A 15,559-nucleotide genomic window follows, 5' to 3' on the forward strand; every position below is an offset into this window, starting at 1 on the left:
CGGTTCTCAAAAAGGGATTCGAGTCTGAGGACTCGGTTCTTTTCTTATCGAACAACCGGGAAAACCGGGTTCGAGCATCATCCCTAGTAGTCACGCGAGGGCGTTCGACCAATGAGGAGATCGTCTGAAACCGAGTTGTCTATACTGTCTATAGCAGGGGTGGGCAATTAATTTTTACCGGGGGCCGCATGAGCAACCCGAGCACTGCTGAAGGGCCACATCGACAATATTTCAATTAAATTTTGCTCATTATTTTTGATGTACCGCAAGATAAATAATAAGAATAATAATAATTAATAATAATAATAATAATACTTTCATTTAACCTAACTTAACATTATACAAAAGCAGATTGCTTTTGATGGTTTTATTTTTAACACTGTCTTACACTACACTTCCTGATGTACAATACATTGCAAAAATGTCAATTTCTGCACAGGGTTAATTTAAAGTTTATCCTGCATCCTTTTTAAAAGTCCAACATTTTTCCCTGTCAGATTTGGACAACCATCTGTTGTCACACCTGCCAGCTTGCATTTAGCTATGTGAACAAGTCATTACCTGTGGTTGTCCCTTTTAATTGACTGCATGGCTGCCAGCTCCTCCGTGATTTGAAAGTCAGCAGTTATCCCACGTAAGAAGATGAGCAGCTGGGCGGTGTAACGTACATCACAGCTCTCATCCAAAGCCAGCGAAAAACAGTCAAAGTCGGCCGTTCTGTTCTTCAGCTGAAGCTCCAAGTTTCAGGTGTTGTGCCGGATAATGTACCCCCGGCGTAGAATGCACCGCCTGACGGGAGTGTTAAAGCCCACACTTAAAGTTTCCACGTGCAAGATTGAATCTATTTAAAAAAGTTATTTAATAAGAAGCCAAAAGTGCAAAAACAATAATGTTTGTGTTGGAGGGGTTGTGAATGAATGAAATATGAAATCCGTGCTGCAGTCTGCAGGTGTACCTAATGTTGTGGCCCAGCAGCAACTGAAGCACAGATTTCATATTTCATTCATTCACAACTCCTCCAACACGAACATTATTGTTTTTGCCGTAGAATGCCCAGGTCTGGTCTATAGTCTATACACTACTGCCATCTAAGGTCTTGGAATTGCAACTGCATGCAAAGTCGACTATAATATTTGCAAATGAGACTCAGAAGTGTAATAAGAAAACTGTCAAAATCGGCTTAGCTAGAGTAGGACCCCAACGCAGAGCAGAACAATTAATAATAATAATAATAATAATAATAACAAAAACAGCACTCAAAAGGGAATGTGGAAAAAAATAACTACGAATGCACACTTAGGATGTGAGGAACAGAAAATGCACACAGAAGGCGTGAAGTAACAATTAACACTACGCGGCAACGAGCCACAGGGAATGAGAACCGTGAGTGGAGCCAAAGCAGAGAAGATGTACACAACTGGAAGGGTGGATCATCAGGAATCTTCTGGGGCCAAGTGAAGGGACCGGACATCTTAAGTAGTCAGGAGGAAATGAGTATCGGGTGTGGGCGCAGGTGGCTACAACAAAAAGAAGATAGGCGGCAGTAAATATTCTACATAATACATATTGTTATGAACGTGCCTGTTACTACATTGTATATAGACTTGCAGTGTGTATGCAAAACGTTGATGGATTATTTTGAAGTTGTTTTAGAGGTCTTTGAAGGCTACAACTGTGACTCCCATTAGTCACATCTTGCAAGCGTTTTTTTATCATCTTTAAATCACCCCCCCCCCCCAAAAGGCAACATTTCAAAAGTAGTGCAGTTCCCCTTTAAGCGCAAACGAGAGACTAGGGCCCTTTGTGCATAAGAAAGTAGTCTGTTTGCCCGTCATTCAGTGCAATAAAAACCCTGTTAGCATATTATAGCAAATACACACCTTAATTCATACATTTGTCTCAAACTTCAGGCCTGTGGCGCCAGACTATCTTCACTAATTTGCGGCTGTGTCTTTGGCCTTCACTCCACCAGACTGCTATCATTATAAATTGTGTTGGAGACACTGATGTGTGTTTTGGCAGACGTTTGCTTTTGGAGGCACCCACTTGCGGTGCTGACGTACGCAATCCACAATGCTTCTGCGAGAATGAGACCAACGCTATATAATTTACCTGTGACATGTTTTAATAAATGCTTGTGAGATTTTCCAGAATACCCCACCGCTGACTGTTCAAGAAAAGAATGCTGGTAGAGTCTACAGGAGTCCCCAAACAAAGAAACCCGCGTGACTCAGTCTCTGTGCTTCTTTTTTTCTTTAACTGTAAAAAAATTAAAAAGATGTTTTGACAAATACAGACTATCTTTGAACCTCAGCAAAACTAAAATAATGCTATTTGGTACCAGTAGAAGAGAAAGTCAAACACAAATACAGATAGACGGAGTAAATATCGAAAGGGTAAAAGAAAACACATTTTTGGGTGTACTAATAGATGATAATATGAATTGGAAATCTCATGTAAAAAATATACAACATAAAGTTTTAAGAAACACGTCAATAATGAATAAAGCAAAACAGGTTCTAGACCGGCAGCACGGTTGTACAGGGGTTACTGCATGTGCCTCACAATACAAAGGTCCTGAGTTCAATCCCGAGCCCGGGATCTTTCTGTGTGGAGTTTGCATGTTCTCCCCGTGACTGCGTGGGTTCCCTCCGGGTACTCCGGCTTCCTCCCACCTCCAAAGACATGCACCTGGTTGATTGGCAACACTAAATTGGCCCTAGTGTGTGAATGTGAGTGTGAATGTTGTCTGTCTATCTGTGTTGGCCCTGCGATGAGGTGGGATAGACTCCGGCACTCACCGCGACTCCAAAAAAGACAAGCGGTAGAACATGGATGGATGTTCTAGACCAAAAATCACTTCATATTCTCTACTGCTCACTAGTGTTACCATATCTGAGTTATTGTGCAGAAATATGGGGAAACAACTACAAATTTGCGCTTCATTCACTAACTGTGTTACAAAAAAGATCAATCCCCACCTAGTACCAACCTCGTCACGTCCGTTGTGTCCTGAGCAAGACACTTCACCCTTGCTCCTGATGGGTGCTGGTTAGCGCCTTGCATGGCAGCTCCCTCCATCAGTGTGTGAATGTGTGTGTGAATGGGTAAATGTGGAAGTAGTGTCAAAGCGCTTTGAGTACCTTGAAGGTAGAAAAGCGCTATACAAGTACAACTCATTTATCATTTATTTATCATTTAATTAGAATAATACATAATGTTGGATATAGAGAACATACAAACCCTTTTTTTATTAAATCACAATTATTGAAATTCAACCATTTGGTGCATTTGCAAACAGCTAAAATGATGTACAAAGCAAACTATATCCTGCTACCCAAGAATGTACAACAATTCTTCTCAACAAAAGAGGTCAAATATAACCTCAGAGGAAAATCTAATTTAAAACATTTGTATGCTCGTACAACACTAAAACCTTTAGTATATCAGTATGTGGAATTAAATTATGGAATGGATTAACCAAAGAAATCAAACAAAGCACCAATATGATTCAGTTTAAGAGACTGTTCAAACTACAAGTGTTCACAAAGTACACAGAACAATAATGATTTTTTTTCCTTTTTTTTTTTTTTATTGAGACAAAGATTATTTATGTATTTAATATTTGTATGCTTACTTGGTATATTATTTATTTGTTCACTGTTGTGTCACAGAGAACAAGGAAAGTGGATAAAATTGCTATGGAAAAGGGGGTAGGATTAAATAAGCTCTCCCTCTTCCTACTCCTTTTCGGACGTGCTGTAATGAAACAACTGGAAATATGTGATGCATTACATTGTATCGTATGCATGTTCGAAATAAACTGAAACTGAAACTGAACTGAGTCTACAGGAGTCCCCAAACAAAGAATCCCACATGACTCAGTGTCTGTGCTTTTTTTTTCTTTTTCTAAACTTTCCAAAATAAGCCATAATGGGGCCAACGAAAGTTACGAGTACCGGCACTTTGATAAAGAAGGCGAGAAACACTACATACATCAAGAAGGAACTTGTAGCACTCCACTCTCCGCTCTGTGAAACTCCAAATTTCCCCACTTTTGCACTGTACTGCTGTAAAAGGAAAGTTATTTTGGACTAATGACTTCAAGTGGGCCGGCCTCACATAGGGTGGTCCAGTTAGTTATGTTTCAAAGTAGCTCAGGCAGGGGAAAACACTCATTAAACATCATTCTTCCTCTCCTCTCTTCTTCATGGCCCCTTCCTAGCCCACCCTCTCTCTGTGTATTTCTCCTCTTCCTCATTTCAAAGACCAAAAAGCCTTTCCTGCTCCTTCGTCCGGAGTCCGGAGGTAGATCACTTTAATTCTGCTTCACAGATCTTTTTCAAAACGACCCAAGACCCGAGGACCTCAGAACCGTTGACCGTTGGATGAACTCAGGCCGACCAGCCGAGCACTGGGCGCTTGTAAACACAGCCATCGTCTCACACGCTCTTATTGCCCCCCAAAGCATGTTGGGGTTTTTTTGTGTGTGTGTGTCCCCCCCGGCCTCTAAATTCATGAGCGCTTGTCACACTGTCGCCTCTTGTTGGCTGTCACTTTGCACAGAGAGGCTGCTTAATGATTTAAAAGTACATGCCAGGGAGTGCATTTTAGCTGTGCCTTGTCCCATTTTATATGAGAACTCCGCTCTCTCTAAAATTTGCATCATTTATATGTAATTATTGCCAACGTTTATTACTTGACATCGACTCTGCCGTCGCTTGCTGTTATCACAAACCAATCAGGCCAATAAACTTGTGGTTAATACGGGAGGAAAGACGCAACGCCTTCATTTTTGTTTTTCCACTTCCTTAAAGGGCATGCGGGTGAAGGATTTGCGGTGATAATGTCTTCAGGTGCCAGAGTTTAGGGATTAAACACATTCCAATTTAAACAGCACAACTGCTATGGTGATGACCTTTGCCTGGATGACATATAGGCTGTGTGTCGAGCCCACCAACATTATTGCCCAATGATAACGTCGGCTGTATTATTGTTTTGTTAGGGTATGTGTTTATTGTTTATTGAGTATGTCATAGTCAGCCCCACATCACACATGTAGTACAAAATATACATACATATCTCCATCTTGTGCTCAATGGCAATATTATTAGTTCACAAAAAAAGAAAAGAAAATTGAATTAAGAAAATTAAATTAAATTGAACTAAACATATCTGAAAAGGGTAATGGGAAGAAGTATAAACTTTTTGAATCCCCCCCTTTTTACACAGTTACTTTAAAGGCCTACTGAAACCCACTACTACCGACCACGCAGTCTGATAGTTTATATATCAATGATGAAATCTTAACATTGCAACACATGCCAATACGGCCGGGTTAGCTTACTAAAGTGCAATTTTAAATTTTGCGCGAAATATCCTGCTGAAAACGTCTCGGTATGATAACGCTGCGCGTGACGTCACGGATTGGAGAGGACATTTTGGGACAGCATGGTGGCCAGCTATTAAGTCGTCTGTGTTCATTGCAAAATTCCACAGTATTCTGGACATCTGTGTTGGTGAATCTTTTGCAATTTGTTCAATGAACAATGGAGACAGCAAAGAAGAAAGCTGTAGGTGGGAAGCGGTGTATTGCGACCGACTGCAGCAACACAAACACAGCCGGTGTTTCATTGTTTACATTCCCGGAAGATGACAGTCAAGCTTTACCATTGGTCTGTGGAGAACTGGGACAACAGAGACTCTTACCAGGAGGACTTTGAGTTGGATGCGCAGACGCGGTACCGTGAGTACGCATGGAGCTGCGGCTTCCAAACATTTGATCGCTTGCCCATACGTGCGTGCCGCTATGTGCATGTCACGTACGTAACTTTGGGGACTTTGGGGAAATATATGTGCTGTATGAACTTTGGGGAGGTGAACGGTACTTTGGGCTGTGGGATTGAGTGTGTTGTGCAGGTGTTTGAGTTGTATCGGCGGGTTATATGGACGGGAGGGGGGAGGTGTTTGTTATGCGGGATTAATTTGTGGCATATTAAATATAAGCCTGGTTGTGTTGTGGCTAATAGAGTATATATATGTCTTGTGTTTATTTACTGTTTTAGTCATTCCCAGCTGAATATCAGGTCCCACCCGCCTCTCACAGCATCTTCCCTATCTGAATCGCTCCCACTGCCCTCTCGTCCTTCACTCTCACTTTCCTCATCCACAAATCTTTCATCCTCGCTCAAATTAATGGGGAAATCGTCGCTTTCTCGGTCCGAATCGCTCTCGCTGCTGGTGGCCATGATTGTAAACAATGTGCAGATGTGAGGAGCTCCACAACCTGTGACGTCACGCTACTCGTCTGCTACTTCCAGTACAGGCAAGGCTTTTTTATCAGCGACCAAAAGTTGCGAACTTTATCGTCGATGTTCTCTACTAAATCCTTTCCGCAAAAATATGGCAATATCGCGAAATGATCAAGTATGACACATAGAATGGACCTGCTATCCCCGTTTAAATAAGAAAATCGCATTTCAGTAGGCCTTTAACTAATATCCAGTTTCCTCTGAACCACATTTTACCTACTCAGTGGCCTAGTGGTTAGAGTGTCCGCCCTGAGATCGATAGGTTGCGAGTCATACCAAAGACTATAAAAATGGGACCCATTACCTCCCTGCTTGGCACTCAGCATCAAGGGTTGGAATCGGGGGTTAAATCACCAAAAATGAATCCCGGGCGCGGCCACCACCGCTGCTCACTGCTCCCCTCAACTCCCAGGGCGTGAACAAGGGGGTGGATCAAATGCAGAGGACAACTTTCACCACACCTAGTGTGTGTGTGACAATCATTGGTACTTTAACTTTATCAAATTCATCTGGATCCACATAACTCAGAACTATGTGCTTACAATTCTCAATATATAAGTAAGTCATATAAGTCCTTCATACTCATACTCAAAATAAGCCGAGACCTCACTTTACCGAACCTAAATATTAGATTTGTACAATTTCTTAAAATGCTCAATGTTTGAACAGTGTTTGAGCTCATCACTCTGGCTGCTCCATATTTTCACCCCACAGACTGAGACACAAAAACGTTTCCTTGTGCTAAGTGCTAAAGTGTGTTTATATTTTGCCGTTCCTCTGAGGTTATACCCCACATAACTTTCAAACAATAAACTTTGAATATTTGCAGGCAATTGATAACGTCTTGCTTTAAACATGATAAGCCCTGTCAAATATTCTACTAAATGGGGAAATGTTAACAGTTTTTGTCACGGCCAGGGTGCAATCCAATGCGCACTCATCTGTGCGCTCTGCTGATTGTGCCTCCAAGAGCGCACCTGCGCGCGCCACTCCAGCAGAGGCACAGCTGCAATCAATCACCAGTAATCAGCGCACCTGTGGTTGATCAGAGGTCCTGCCTTCAAAAGCCTGCACAATCTGCTATCCCAGACCAGAATGTAATCATCTGTTCGCGTACAGTAGTCCGACAAGTCTAGCTCTATGCGCACTCGTCGCTCTCTGTTTTCTTCCTCATCATATTGATTGTCTCGTGTCCTCCTTGTCGCTCCAACAGCAGACTTCCGTTCCCACGTTGACGAGCTGTGTGTCTCGTCTTTCCTTGTTCCCTTGGCTTCCCTGACTGCCTCTTGGATCTCGACCTCCCGCTTGGACACCAACCTTTGACGCCTCGCTATACCCCGACTACTTCCTGCTTGTCACACGGATGTATGAGCCTGCCCTGCCCCTTTTAGACTTGCCTCTCGCTCAACACTCTGGTAACACTCAGCAGTTAATTCCTACACATAGTCTCACACCCAGGGGCGCCAAAAAGGGGGGGTAAAGAAGGCGGATTCTAGGGGCCCATGATGGAGGGGGGCCCAGAGAGGCCCCTAATGATGATGAAATTATAATACAGAAAAAATAATGACACTGTGTTGGGGCCCTGTAAAGATTATTTTCATGGGGCCCAAAATCCCTAGCGGCGCCCCTGCTCACACCATACACCCTTGAATTTTTGTCATACTCCATTCCCTTGTTTATTAGTATTATTGTTTCGTTATTATATATATATATCAGTGACGTGCAGTCAGGGGAGGCAGGTGAGGCGGGGCCTCACGTGCCATCATGGAAAGAAAAAAAATGTAAAAAGAAAAAAAAAAAAATTAAATTATATGTATCCAGTGATTATACTATAAAGTTATTTTCCATTTAACTTCACCAGTTTTAGATTATTTTTATTCAAAATCGCTGAATTTTCACATTTGCCGTTCAAATACTGAGAAGAGACTTGCGGTGAGTCAGTTGAGGCACGTCACTGAGTTGTGCCTCACCATGGATTGCGCAATGACTCGGCTAACTGCTGGCCTGCTGTGCAGTGAGACCGTATTGCTATATGAATTATATTATACATTTCCATAGGTTAGCTAGCTGAGGTATATAATGTACAGTGTATTTTGTCAACAACTGTATGTGTGTAACGTATTTCTTGTGCTGAGCAATCATAAAACGGCTGCAAAAGACGCACTGGGTGAGGCTCGCAGTAATCCCGCCTCCTGGTGGTAGAGGGCGGTAGTGATCCCAGAGATCATTCATGCGACTACTCGGCTGCAGAAGAAGTGACAACAAGCAGCAACAGTTAGCAGCGATCGTTTATTTTTTCCTCTTGCCTGAACTTTTAACATGGAGGATTACATATCTAAAATAAAACAGTTTTCTAAACTGGACTTTCAATCGAAGCAGGAGGTAATACTTAAAGGAAGATCTCCATCGAGACAGAGAGACTTTTTAAAATGAAGAAAGATAAGGAAGACTTCTATAAACAAGTCATCGATGCTTTTGTTCAAAAGGAGCTGCGCATGGACTTCATTTATAAGTAAAGGTAAGACCATAATAATGTTTTTTTTTATTAAATGTGCTTTTTTGTGAGCTACAGTTTGTATGTGTAAAGTTAAAGTTAAGTTAAAGTACCAATGATTGTCACACACACACTCGGTGTGGTGAAATTTGTCCTCTGCATTTGACCCATCCCCTTTTCACCCCCTGGGAGGTGAGGGGAGCAGTGGGCAGCAGCGGCACCATGCCCGGGAATCATTTTTGGTGATTTAACCCCCAATTCCAACCCTTGATGCTGAGTGCCAAGCAGGGAAGAATGCTGGTATGAGCTTTTAAACATAACCCGTTAACTGCTGCTAATCAAATGGTGAATAAGATACTCTTTAGGGTTCATATGTTTGTAAATCTGAGATGAAGTCAGTGCCTCACCAGCCATCAACCTCACCGCACGTCACTGATATACAGTATATGTATGTATGTATGTATATATATGTATGTATGTCTATATGTATACCGTAATTTTCGGAGTATAAGTCGCACCGGAGTATAAGTCGCACCTGCAGAAAATGCATAACAAAGAAGGAAAAAAACATATATAAGTCGCACTGGAGTATAAATCGCATTTTTTGGGGAAATTTATTTGATAAAACCCAACACCAAGAATAGACATTTGAAAGGCAATTTAAAATAAATAAAGAATAGTGAACAACAGGCTGAATAAGTGTACGTTATATGAGGCATAAATAACCAACTGAGAACGTGCCTGGTATGTTAACATAGCATATTATGGTAAGAGTCATTCAAATAACTATAACATATAGAACATGCTATACGTTTACCAAACAATCTGTCACTCCTAATCGCTAAATCCCATGAAATCTTATACGTCTAGTCTCTTACGTGAATGAGCTAAATTATATTATTTGATATTTTACGGTAATGTGTTAATAATTTCACACATAAATCGCTCCTGAGTATAAGTCGCACCCCCGGCCAAACTATGAAAAAAACTGCGACTTATAGTCCGAAAAATACGGTATACATGTATATAGGTGTGTATGTATATGAGTTAAATACCAAGCTCTTGTTGTCTGTGCCGTCTACTCCCCCCGTACATAACAGTTTTGACCTTTTTAAAAATAAGCTATTATTATTATTATATGCTCCTTGAATCCCACATTATGGATAATTCTAAGTGCCTGTTTTTGTAAGATTGTTAAGGGATGTATGTTGCTTTTATAATTATTTCCCCAAACTTCTGCACAGTAACTTAAGTGAGGATAAAATGAGTGAATAGTAGAGTTGCTGGAGGGATTTTCCATCTAGCTCTTGTCGTAGGTAGGCTCCTTGCACTGGAGTGCAAGTGGCAGTTCGAGTCCGGACCCAGATGCCATCCCATGCAATCCTGGACCTATATTCAATTACTTAAGTATTTTGAAATAGTGTGTCTTGTATTTATGTTAACATTCAGTAAGGCTAGCGAGTATAGAGCGCTAGCTTGCTTCGCTGGTAAATAATATCACTGGTCTGTGAGCTTCTCCAGGTGTGGTTATCAATCAGTTTTACCATCATTTCCATTTAAAATGGTAATACCAACCACCAGGAGTTCTACCACGGTTTACCGTAAATAACAGTTAACGTTACATCCCTAGTGTATATATACAGTACAGGCCAAAAGTTTGGACACACCTTCTCCTCCATTCAATGGGTTTTCTTTATTTTCCTGACTATTTACATTGTAGATTGTCACTAAAGGCATCAAAACTATGAATGAACACATGTGGAGTTATGTACTTAACAAAAAGGGTGAAATAACTGAAAACATGTTTTATATTCTATCAATTTTATCCCATTTCCTTGTTCTCTGTAACAGAACAGTGATCAAATAAATATTAAATAATATACCATAGTAAGCATACAATTATTAAATACATAAATAATATTTGTCTCAATACAGGAAAAAAAAGGTTCAAGGTGTTAATCATAATTCTTGTTCCGTGTACTTTGTGAACATTTGTAGTTTGAACAATCTCTTAAAGTGAATCATATCGGTGCTTTGTTTGATTTCTTTGGTTAATCCGCTCCATAATTTAATTCCACATACTGATATGCTGAAGGTTTTAAGTAGAGATGTCCGATAATATCGGCCGATAAATGCGTTAAAATGTAATATCGGAAATTATCGGTATCGGTTTTTTTTTTATCGGTATCAGGTTTTTTTTTTGGTTTTTTTTATTAAATCAACATAAAAAACACAAGATACACTTACAATTAGTGCACCAACCCAAAAAACCTCCCGCCCCCATTTACACTCATTCACACAAAAAGGTTGTTTCTTTCTGTTATTAATATTCTGGTTCCTACATTATATATCAATATATATCAATACAGTCTGCAAGGGATACAGTCCGTAAGCACACATGATTGTGCGTGCTGCTGATCCACTAATAGTACTAACCTTTAACAGTTAGTTTTACTAATTTTCATTAATTACTAGTTTCTATGTAACTGTTTTTATATTGTTTTACTTTATTTTTTATTCAAGAACATTTTTTGAATTTATTTATCTTATTTTATTAATTTTTAAAAAAAAGCACCTTATCTTCACCATACCTGGTTGTCCAAATTAAGCATAATGTGTAAAATCCACGACTGCATATATCGGTTGATATCGGTATCGGTTGATATCGGTATCGGTAGTTAAAGAGTTGGACAATATCGGAATATCGGCAAAAAGCCATTATCGGACATCCCTAGTTTTAAGTGTTATACGAGCATACAAATGTCAATAAAGACACTGTTATATAGAGGTATACTTACAAGAATTTTATAGACAAATGATACAATTTACAATCTTCTTTCTAGTGGGGGTGTAACCGTAAATAACTGAAGAAGCACTGGGAACGGTTTGACCGTAGAACACGTTATTTTCACTATCGGAGCTTTTTTGTTTTTGTCTTTATGTTGAACCATTAAGGAAATCTTTCCACTAAAGCTGATGGGTGCTGATTTGATTGTCCGTCTTCTAGCTGTCTGTGGACTCAAAAAAAAAAAAAAAAATCACAGTTTGGGGTCAATGTATATTCCCTAACAGGGCAACACCTGCCTGTAAAGGTGAGGAGATGTCACGAGTGGGAGCACAGCCAAAGCAAGAGTCAAACTAGGAAGTTGAGTGATAGAATAGAGGAGAAAGTCACAACTGAGAAGTAGTTATGGCCCACAGACTGCAAGTGAAATTTGATCAGAGGTTGAAGGCATGTATGTGGTCAAAGTGTGGTTAGACTGCCTCCTGGTGGTAAATGTGTGAACCATCATGATTAGAAAATATTTTTTTCTAAAGATGTATAATTCTACCGAGATGTTTTCTTTTCTCTGAATACTGAAGACATCCACCTTCTACCGCTCGTCCCTCCTAGGGTCCCGGGGTGGCTGGAGCCTATTCCAGCTGCACTCGGGCGGAAGGCATCGTACACACAGGACAATTCACCATCTCATCACAAGGCCAACACAGATAGACAACATTCACACACTAGGGCCAATTTAGTGTTGCAATACGCTTAACCCAAATTGTATGTCTTTGGAGGTGGGAGGAAGCCGGAATACCCGGAGAGAAACCACACAGTCGCGGGAAAAACATGCAAACTCCACACAGAAAGACCCCGAGCTCAGCAATGAAACTTATGACCATTTCTCTCTGAGGCACGAGAGCTACCCACTGCTCCACTGTGCTTATTTTCAACTGATACGTATGCAGCTGAAGTAGGCTCCAGCACCCCTCGCAATCCCGAAAGAGACAAGCGGTAGAAAATGGATGGATGGATAAACTGATACAAACTGTTTTCTCCAAAATTCAATTATTTTATTGAAACATAAGTTATTGCAATTTTTACAACATCAAGCATGTTATAAGTTAATATTAAGCAATAAGGTTGAGGGAATATGACCTTACCTTACCTTATACCTTGCACACAAAATAGTGGTCACCACCGAAACACTCTGAGTTTACAAAGAAAAGAAAGTATATTGAGTTTTCAACTAAAATATTATGATACTGATTGGTTAAAGGTATGTTCAATTTCATAAATCAATAACTCTGAAATCAATCTGGTCGGTGTTATGCATTTTAAAAAGATAGATTGCCTGTCGATTTTAAAGAAGAAAAGAAAGAAAGAAAAAAGGAAATTTGTTTAAAAAATTCATTTTTATGGATTCTATCATTTAAAAAAAAAATTCTTTACACAAGAGAAGTAAGCATGATATTAACAGAGTAACATGATATTTTATATTCATATTTGAAGGCAAAGATTCGGTCCTGACAAATGTGGGGAGACAACAAACATTCACAAATATTCTGAAAATACAAAATACAAGTTGACTGCTCTTTCTATAGAAATGTGTAATTTAGATATTGTACAAAATATGTAGGGACAAAGTTTTGAGAATACAACCTACAAATTGTTTTTATATTTCTAACCTCACTTTAAACCAGTTCGGTAGAATGGCCCGAATATGTGTACATATTATTATAAAATAATGGCTATATAATTAATAATTACTATAATTGGATATTAAGGGTATGTGAAAGTTCGACTTCTACCTTATTTCCGTGACTACCTCCTTAACTATTTGTAATTAATCAGAAATATCAAGCAGCTAAAATGTGGCAAACATGGCCATCATGCTTTGTAATGGATTTAAATGGGTGTAATTACTGAATGTGTTATGGTGCATGGATGTTTTCACAATATCCACAAAGTTCAGTGAGCAGGTTGTGTTGTGCGTGACCATGTCTGTTGACATTTTTTTTGGTTTGATTTTTTTTTTTTGCACCATGACTCGGGAAGGTTGTTTGCATTGGGTCATATAAGTATATGTTGCGCAACACTTAAATTATTGTGACGTTATAGGTCATTGACCTGATATATCCACTTTGCCTAGTATCTGTCGACAAATTAAGAGTACCAATATTGGCAATGTTTTAAAAGGAATGCAATCTTTCTGCGGGCAATATTACTAACTAAACACATAACGTCAAGCGGGCCAGATTGAAAATGCCGGTGGGCCGCCCTTGGCCCACCGACATTTGGTATTTTGGACACCACTGCTCCAAGTATTCATTATGTGCGTGTGTGTTTTCTTTCCATCACAGCATGTAGATGATGCTACTAAACATTTCTCATTATTACAGTCAGTCTAAACATTCTACGATGCTTAGCAAATAAAGAAAATATAAATATAATTGGTCTAGATCTGGGTCTAGAACTGTGGTACACCATCTAGTGGTACAACAAAGTTTCACCTGATTAAAGTACACAGTGTTTTATGTTCCTAAATTCAAACAGTGTTGCTGTTTGAACTGTGTTTAATGCTACAGTGGCCAAAAATATTAAATTAAAACCTATTCCTTGTTTTTAATGAATACGTGGGCCTACTAGGCTACTGTATTTTAATGTTGGTCATCATAAAAATGATTCCCGAGCGTGACCACCGCTGCTGCTCACTGCTCCCCTCACCTCCCAGGGGGTGATCAAGGCTGATGGGTCAAATGCAGAGAATAATTTTGCTACACCTAGTGTGTGTGTGACAATCATTGGTACTTTAACTTTTAACTTAATAGTAGTACTTTTAGAGCCAAGTTTTTTTCTGAGGTGGAACTACATGATGTGAAATTGATGAATAAATTAATAAAACAAATTTAAAAAAATGTAAATATAATAATTCACACTTGTATTAATTAGACCAAAAATGACATACATAAAAGTTAATTAAGTTGCACCTAAAAATTGCATGTACAGTAGATGGCAGTATTGTCCTGTTTAAGAGTGTCACAACATTGCTGTTTACGGCAGACGAAAATGTGACTGCTGTTGTTGTGTGTTGTTGCCGCGCTGGGAGGACGTTAATGAAACTGCCTAACAATAAACCCACATAAGAAACCAAGAACTCGCCCTCCATCATTCTACAGTTATAACGTGATTGGGCAGGCACGCTGTTTATATTGTGGGAAAGCGGACGTGAAAACAGGCTGTCGACACGTCACTCAGGTCTGCATGGAGCTGGAGGGGGCGTGGCCTCCAGCTCCGCCTGAATTTCGGGAGATTTTCGGGAGAGGCTCTGAATTTCGGGAGTCTCCCGGAAAATCCAGGAGGGTTGGCAAGTATGTGTTAACGTAACATATTATGGTAAGAGTCATTCAAATAACTATAACATATAGAACATGCTATACGTTTACCAAACAATCTGTCACTCCTAATCGCTAAATCCCATGAAATCTTATACGTCTAGTCTCTTACGTGAATGAGCTAAATAATATTATTTGATATTTTACGGTAATTTGTTAATAATTTCACACATAAGTCGCTCCTGAGTATAAGTCGCTCCCCCGGCCAAACTATGGAAAAAACTGCGACTTATAGTCTGAAAAATACGGTATATGTATATATGTGTGTGTATGTATATTACTTGTATTAATTAGACCAAAAATTACATACATAAAAGTTAATTAATTAGCACCTAAAAATTTAACATAAGGTGTGCATATCTCCATTATGAGACGACTCTATGCATAGATATACGGAGAACCATAATGTTTAAAAACAATACATTTTTAAATTGTAACAATTCTGTACAGTGGGATTTGATGCAAATACAGTTCTTTGTATATTTCACATTACAAATGATCCTTGGTTAAAGGTGGCACTGTTTATCTTCAAAAGAATATACTTTACAAATGACATGGGTTACACTTATAGAGCACTTTGGAAAGCCCTTCTAAC

The sequence above is a fragment of the Nerophis lumbriciformis genome, linkage group LG02, assembly GCF_033978685.3.
Source record: "Nerophis lumbriciformis linkage group LG02, RoL_Nlum_v2.1, whole genome shotgun sequence".
Lineage (NCBI taxonomy): Eukaryota > Metazoa > Chordata > Actinopteri > Syngnathiformes > Syngnathidae > Nerophis > Nerophis lumbriciformis.